Genomic DNA, 8,701 nt, shown 5'->3' on the forward strand with positions numbered 1-8,701 from the left:
CCCGACACCACTTCCGGCTTTATTCTTTTTGCTTATATGGTGCTGAACAATCGAACCCAGGGCCTCATGCATGCAAGGCAAGCGCTCTGCCACTGAACCACCTTCCCAGCCCATGGCTTTGCATCTTGATCCTCAGCTCTCAGCCTCCTGAGTAGCTAGGATGACAGGCATGAGCCCCAAGCGCCCAGCTCCTATGTGCTTTTAATGAAGCTATTCATTAATACAGAGGCATTTGTCTCTGTGTCCCTAGCAGCTGTTTCCCACGCTCGGTTTCCTGGATCTATGCTGCTCTGTAGACCTCTGCGCCCACCGTGGGGACAGACACTGGGGGCTGTCTGGGCCCCAGCAGTGGACACGTGCATGAGGAGGTGCGGCCTAGCTTCTCTCTGGCCCTGAGCTCATACATCCTGTGCAGGCTCCCACCAGGCAGAGGTGTGGGTGGCCAGGCCAGGCCAGGGGGAAATGGAAGTTCAGAAAAGAGCCCATCTGTCTGACTGCAGTGGGCCAAGCCCCTCTCTCCAGTCTCCGCCTTCCACTCTAGGTCAGCCTGGCTCGACCCCTGGAGCCCCAGGGAGTGGGGTGGACAAGGAGGCCCTGCCCCTCCCCCAGCTGCCTGTGTCCCAGGTGGCCCCAGGGTGTCTGCAGGGCAGAGCAAGGCCTGGGGGCAGAGCTGGCTCGGGTGGTTGGTCATGTTATCCATTGTCCCTAGCCTCCTGGGGAATCCACTGTGTCACACCACACAAAACCTAACTCAGGCTCTCCGAGGAGAGCTAACTCAGAGGCTCAGTGGAAACATCCACCCAGGACAGCTCACTCCCCCCAGGCCTCCCCACCCAGGCCCACAGGTCGCTCTGCCGTGTAGGCCTCTGGTGTCTGCTTTCGGGGACCAGTTGCCAGCAGGCTCAGAGAGGCTACCGACCGCCTGGGAGCGGCCAGTGCTGTCAAGATGATAGAGCTACTAACACCTGACACCCAGAATCTGCTACACCAGCTGAACACCCTCCTGGAACAGGAGTCCAGATGTCACCAAAGCTCTGTGGCTTGAGGCTGATCCAGTCTGCCCACGACAAGGGCCTGAGGATGAAGTGGATGGTTTCCGGGAGGACCGCATGACAGTCCAAGCATAGTTACTACAGAATGTCCCCTCCCAACCACCCCAAAACCCACTCAGAAATGGGCAAATTTGGTTCTCTGTGTAGAAAAAAAGTTCCCAGTGGTATCATTTTCTTCTATAACTGAAGAATTGAAATATAATCTTCAAAATAAACCAATGGAGTGGAATAGCAAAAGGGGGAAATCAGCTCGCCACTCTAGTCCATTAACACTTGAAAGCATTTATTGTGCATGCAGCAGAACACCTTAATTTCTTTAATTAATTCCTTTAATCAATTTAATTTGTTATCACCCCTTTGATAATGGTCATCATTTAAATCAGTATAGGGAACTGGCCTCCTTAATAGCCTGCATTTTTTTTTTTGTTTTTTTTTGGTCGGTGGTGGGGCCTGAACTCTGGGCCTGGGCGCTGTCCCTCAGCTCTTCAGCTCAAGGCTAGCGCTCTACCACTTGAGCCACAACGCCACTTCCAGCTTTTTCTGCTTATGTGGTGCTAAAGACTTGAACCTCATGCATGCAAAGCAAGCACTCCACCACTGAGCCACCTTCCCCAGCCCCTTATCCTTAACTTTTGTAGAAGATGCTTTAGGGGTGACCTGTCGATTTTCCCAAAGGGCTGATACATTTCAACACCTGAAAACATCAGTGTTAACTTTGAATTGGCAGATGCAACCTGACCAGCTATTGTTTGGTACCTTTCAATAAAATTATTGAAATGCAAAAAGCAAAAAACCTAACTCAGACTACATCAGTGACCTACACATAGAAGCTAAATTCAAAATTCATTGAAGAAAACACAAGGATTTCTTTTTTTTTTCTTTTTTTTGGGGGTCCAGTCGTGGGCCCTGAACTCTGGGCCTGGGTGCTATCCCTCAGCTCTTCAGCTCAAGGCTAGCACTCTACCACTTGAGCCACAGCACCACTTCCGGCTTTATTCTTTTTGCTTATATGGTGCTGAAGAATTGAACCCAGGGCCTCATGCATGCAAGGCAAGTGCTCTACCACTAAGCCACCTTCCCAGCCCCAACACAAGGATTTCTTGACCTTGATTTGGTGATGGATTTTTTTTTAGATGTGAGTCTAAGAGTAACATACATAAACACACATGTGTGCACTCACAATACACACATGCAAGCACACACACACACACACACACACACACACACACACACACACACACACACATTGGGCTTCATCCAAACTAAAAACCTTTGTGTACTTAATGACGCTACGAAGAAAATGAACAGATTGCAGGATGGGAGAAATCACCTGCAAACTGTCTATGTGCAAATGGTCTGACATCCAGAATATACGAAGAACTCTTACGCTCAGAAACTTAACAAGACAAGGGCCTTTAACAGACATTTCCCCAGATAAGAAATACAAGTGGTCCATGATCTCACAAGAGGTCAGGCACCACTCACGCCTGCCATCCTGCCACTCGGGAAGCTGAGATCTGAGAACTGCAGTTCAAAGCCAGCCCAAGCAGGAAAAGCCATACAACTCTTATCTCTAATTAATGGCCTAAAACAAGCTGGAAGTGGAGCTGTAGTGCCAGTGGTACAGTGCTGGCCTTGAGCAAAAAAGTTCAGGGACAGTGCTCACTCAGGCTTGGAATTCAAGACCCAGGACTGGCACACATACACAAAAAGAACTCACTAGAAGACCACCAGTACTACTAATTAGAGAAATACAGATCAAAACCACAATCAGATACCATTTCATACCCAATGGGATGAACATAATGTGAGAGAGAGGAGAAGGAAGGAAGGGAAGAGTGGAAGAAGGGAGGAAGGGAGGGAGAGAGGAAGGAAGGAAGGAAGGAAGGAAGGATGGAAGGAAGGAAGGAAGAAAGGAAGAAAGGAAATGAAGAAATTAGGATTGAGTAGAAATGTACAATGCAACCCTGTAGAAAATAGTTCAGCAGTTTCTCAAAAACATGAAACATGCCAGGCACCGGTGGCTCACACCTGTAATCCCTATAATCCTAGCTATCTGAGGATCACAGTTCAAAGCCAGCCTGGGCAGGTGAGGCCATAAACTCTTATTTCCAATAAACCAGAAAAAAAAAAAAACAGAAGTGGCACTGTGGCTCTAGTGGTAGAGCCCTCGCCTTGAGCTGAAGAACTCAGGGACAGGGCTCAAGCCCAGAGTTCAAGCCTCATGGCCCACAAAAAAAAAAAGAAGAAGAAGAAGAAAAGAAAGGAAAAGAAAGATGAAGCATAAACCAGACACCAGTGGCTCACACCTGCAGTCCCACTGATGGAGAACCTTCACAGCTTGTGCCCACAGCATTCCGAACTCTCCACCCCCAGCAGCCCCCACAAGGCCTCCTCAGGGGCAGCTCCTCTCACCTGCCAGTGACAGCTACACCCCTACACGGTCAACCGCATGAGTCTCCTCATCTCTGCCCCTGCCTTGGCAGCCCTGGCCTGCCACCCAGGCCAACTCCCCTTAGCTCTCCCTCGGGTACTTGAGCCTGATCCAGAGGCTGCGCCTCAGTTTCCCCTACTACATTAGATGTTTCCTCTGGAAGCCCTGTCCCCATCAATTGTGCTTTGTGTCCTCTCTAGAACTGTCACAACTGTAGGCAGAAAATTAATCAACATAATGATGGACACAAAGGAAAAAAATTAATGCAGAAAAAATATTCCTTTGACAAAACCCAACTTCATTTATGGTGTGTGTGTGTGTGTGTGTGTGTGTGTGTGTGTGTGTGTGTGTGTGTGTGTGTGTGTGTGTGTGTGTGTGTGTGTGTTTCAGAGGGGTTTGACATAGGGCCTCATGCTTCCTAGGCAGGAACTCTACCACTTGAATCATGTCTCCAGCCCTTTTTGCTCTTTTTTTTCTGTCGGTTGGGGGCTTGAACTCTGGGCCTGGGTACTGTCCCTCAGCTCTTCAGCTCAAGGCAAGTGCTCTACCACTTGAGCCACAGCACCACTTCTGGTTTTCTGAGTAGTTTACTGGAGATAAGAGTCTCAAAGGCTTTCCTGCCCAGGCTGGCTTTGAACCGTGATCCTCAGATCTCAGCCACCTGAGTAGCTAGGATTACAGGTGTGAGCCACCAGTGCCCAGCTCTGCTTATTTTTGAGATAGGGTTTCAGTTACCTGGGCCAGCCTGGACCAGTCTCCTAGTTATCCTTCCTGTCATAGCTCAGATAACAGGTGCATGCCAACGCATCCAGCCTTTTCTGTTGAGGTGGAGTCTTTTTTCCTAACTGGCCTCAAACCTTGATCCTCCCAATCTCAGCTATTCCTGAGGGGATTATAAGCCTGAATCCCCATGCCTGGCTCTATTCATGATTTAAAACCTACCAACAAACTTGGAATAGGTAGAGATTCCTTAACTTGTTAAACGGAATCTGTAAAAATCCCACAGCCAACATTATGCTGAAGTAAGGAGGCCAGGATTGGCTGGCGCCATATTGGACACATGGTGGATGGTAGGGTCTGGCATCTTGTCTTCATGCTGGGGGAAAAACTCCATCCCTGAAGGACTAAACTAACTCCATTCTAAAAACAAGCCATCTTCTCCTGTACAACTGACCTCAGGTTAAACTTAAGGGACAAAGCAGTTATTGGAAAGACCAGTTCTTGGAAGGCTCTTGGAAAGCCTGCAATCCAAACTGCAATTATACCCATTATACCCCTAGTAACCCCAGTTAGATAAGGGTTGAGAAACAACCCAGTTACTAGAAAATGGATGGGACGGTCAGCTGGTAGAAGCAGCTGCAGGGTCAGGGCGACCCAAAACTTGCCCACGAAATGCTGACCAATTATGTAGAAGCCCGCAAACCTTAAACCCCCTCCTATTTGCTGGAAACCCTATAAGAACCCTACTGAACATGTGGTCGGGGCTCACAACTCTGACCCGCTGTGTCGGTGACGATTGTGAGTCCAGGCTCAAGCTTGCAAATAAACAACTCTTTTGCTGTTTGCATTGGTCATGATCTCTGGGGGTCACTCGGGGGTCTCAAGTTCAAGTCTAACACCCCCCCCCCATCACCTGCCTCCCAGGTAATGGGCATGCCCAGACCCCTGGAGGCAGGGACCGGCACTTGGCTGATAGGTTACTGAATCTGTCAGTCTAGTGCCTGGGACTTGGAATTTCCTGAGGATCTGCCCCCTGCTCAGACCTATTTAGGCCCAGACCAGCCTAGCCACCAGACTCCATGCCACGTGTGTCATTGTGATCATGTCCTGTGTCCTGTGTCCTGTATCCTGGCTCATCTCCAGTCATCATGAAGTCCCAATTCAGCTCTCCATTGCAGCTGAATTGGCTTGTTGGTATTGTTCTTGTTATTTCTTTCCTCTTTAGCACGTTTCCTAGCTGTGTTATGTGTATTTGCGTGCTACAGGCCTTTGTAACAACTGGTGGCCTGCAGCCTGTTAACTATATAGTAAAGATTCCAATATCCTGTATTTTAAAATGTGGCTTCTGGGATAATTTACCTTACAGCAATGCACAAGGTGAAATCATAGGAGCTTTTCTGACATTGAAGGAAGGAGACCGGGTCTGGCACCATTTGGCCACATGGTGGATGGTAGGGTCTGGCATCTTGTCTTCCTGCTGGGGGAGGGTGAAGCCCCTGCCTCCTGGGTGATAGGCGTGTCTGAATCCCTGGAGGCGGGCGGGGCACTTGGCTGATAGGTGACTGAGCCTGTCAGTCCAGTGCCTGGGACTGGGAGCTTCCTGTGACCCTGCCCCCTGACCTGACCATATTTAAGTGTGGACCAGTTCAGGTGCCATTATGCTATGCCATGCATCTCCATGTTCATATGCTGTGTCCTGTCTCCTGGCTCTTCTCCGGTCACCATGGTGCCCCAATTGTTTTTGTTCTTTCTTTCCTCTCTAGCCTGTTTCCGAACAGTGTTAAGTATATTTGTGGGCTACAGGCCTTTGTAACAATTGGCTGCCTGCAGACCGCTAGTGCGGTCTGATCCTTCAAAATGTGGCTTCTCTGTTTTTTCACCTTACACCAACATCAGCTTCAAAACAAGGATGTTTCCTCTTGCTGCTTGTGCTCAACACTATCCTGGAAATTCCAGCCCAGGAAGTTAAGCAAGAAAAGAAGTAAGAGGCAAGGCAACCATGGCTAATGCCTGTAATCCTAACTACTCAGGAGTTTAAGATCTGAGGATTACAGTTCCAAGACAGACTAAAATAGGAACTTCATGAGACTTTATTTCCAGTTAACAACTGAGTGGAAAAAGCCAGAAGTGGAACTGTGTCTTGAGTAGTAGAATGCTAGCTTTGAGCACAAAAGCTCAGGGACAGCACGTAGGCCCTAAATTCAAGCCCCAGGACCAGCACCAAAATGGGGAGGAGTAAGAGGAAGAGGAGGAGGAGAGTAAGGGGGAAGGAGGGAGGGGAAGAGAGAGAGGAGGAACAGACATTCAAGTTGGAAAAGAAGTAATAAAATGATGTCTATTGCCAGATGAAAAAGCAGGAAGTGGCGCTGTGTCTCAAGTGATAGAGTGTTGGCCTTGAGCTGAAGAGCTCAGGGACGGTGACCAGGCTGAGTTCAAACCCCACAACTGACAAAATAAAAAGGGAAACCCCCACAAATTTAAAAATTCAAGTGAATATGTAGGGAAACTGAAGCCCTTGAACGCTGGTTGCTATCAATACAAAATAGAAGAGACGCCATGGCAGCACTTTGCCAGTTTATTTCTTTTTTTAAAAAAAATCAAAAGATGGAGCTGGGCATCAGATGGCTCATGCCTGAAATCCTAGCTACTCAGGAAGCTGAGATCTGAGAATCAGGGTTTGAAGAAGCCCAGGCAGGAAATTCCATGAGACTCTTGTTTCTAAAAAAATACTCAGAGAAATGAAGCTGTGGCTCAACTAGTAGACTGCTAGCCCTAGGACCAGCACCAAAAAAAAGAAAGAAAGAAAGAAAAGACAAGACTTATAAGACAGCTGATACCTAGCTCCTTGGGGGTCAAGATCTGAGGATTACAGGAAGGTACATCCTTAGCCTTGAGATCCTCATCTCTAATGAACATAAAAAGCTGGAAGTGGAAGTATAGCTTAAGTGGTAGAGGGCCAACCTTGAGCAGAAAAAGGTCAGGCACACACCCCAGGCCCAGAGTTCCAGCACCAAAAAAGTAAAATAAAATAAAATTAGATAAATTAAAAGTGGAGTGGGGCATCCAGGGCTCACACCTGTAAATGTAGCTCTTCAGGAGGCTGAGATCTTTAGGATCATGTTCAAGGCCAGCCCAGGCCAAAAAGTCTGCCAGATACCATCTCTAAAATGATCAGTTGCTGGGCACAGGTGGCTCACACCTGTCATCCTAGCTACTCACAAGACTGAGATCTAAGGATCACGGTTCAATGCCAGCCCAGGCAGGAAAGGCTGTGAGACTCTTACCTCCCATGAACCACCAGAAAACCAGAAGTGGCACTGTGGCTCAAGTGGTAGAGTGCTCGTCTTGTGCTGAAGAGCTCAGGGACAGCGCCCAGGCCCAGAGTTCAAGTCCCTTGACTGACAAAATAAATAAATAAATAATCAGTAAAAAGCAAGGCTAGAAGCCCAGTTCAAGTAGCTGTCAGTCTGTCAATCAAGCAAGCTGGCCCTGTACCAGCAGGGGGAAAAATTTAATAAAATTATCCTATGATTTTTTTTTTTTTTGCCAGTCGTGGATCTGAACTCTGGGTCTGGGCGCTGTCCCTCAGCTCTTCAGCTCAAGGTGAGCGCTCTACTGCTTGAGCCACAGCGACACTTCGGGCTTTTTCTGTATATGTGGTGCTGAGGAATCGAACCCAGGGCCTCATGCATGCAAGGCAAGCACTCTACCACTGACCCACCTTCCCAGCCCATAAAATTATCCTATGATCTTGTCACCTTATCCCAAAGAATCAAAAGCAGCATCTTGAGTTCATGAGTGACCAAAAGGGAGCTCAATAGCCTGAGCCTTACAAGAGACTGCTTCATGTAAGTTGTTTGCTGAGAGCAAACCAAAGTTGATCAAATGCAGGTTCATTAAAATAAAGTTCAAGCTGGGTGTTTGTGCCTTATGCCTTTAATCCTAGTTATTCAGGAGGGTAAGATCTGAGGATCACAGTTTAAAGCCAACCGTGAAAGTCCATGAGACTCTTATCTTCAATTAATCACCCCCAAAAAGCCAGAAGTAAAGCTATGGCTCAAGTAGTAGAGAGCTAGCCTTGAACACAAAAGCTCAGGGATAGTTCCCAGGCCCAGGCCCAACACTAAATAAAACACACACACACACACACACACACACACACACACACACACACACACACACACACACACACACACACACACACACACATACACACACCAAATTTCAAGTGTTTCGAGATGAAGGCAAAACAAAGATATTTCTAGACATCTCAAAACTCAAAAGTTTTTTTTTTTTTAAATCACTGACCACAAGCCTGGCCAGAGGCCAACTCAGGGTGTTTCAAACTCACTTCAAAGAATGCAAACAACAGGAAAGGTAAAAAGGGCTGGGCAGGAAAGACTGTGACGCTCTTATCTCCATTAACCAGAGAAAGAGCTGGAAGCGACATTTGGCTCAAATGGTAGAGTGCTAGCCTTGAGCAAAAGATGCTCGG

Source organism: Dipodomys merriami, unplaced genomic scaffold (genome assembly GCF_024711535.1).
Source record: "Dipodomys merriami isolate MVZ:Mamm:240054 unplaced genomic scaffold, mDipMer1.0.p SCAF_11, whole genome shotgun sequence".
In the NCBI taxonomy this organism is placed as follows: Eukaryota; Metazoa; Chordata; class Mammalia; order Rodentia; family Heteromyidae; genus Dipodomys; species Dipodomys merriami.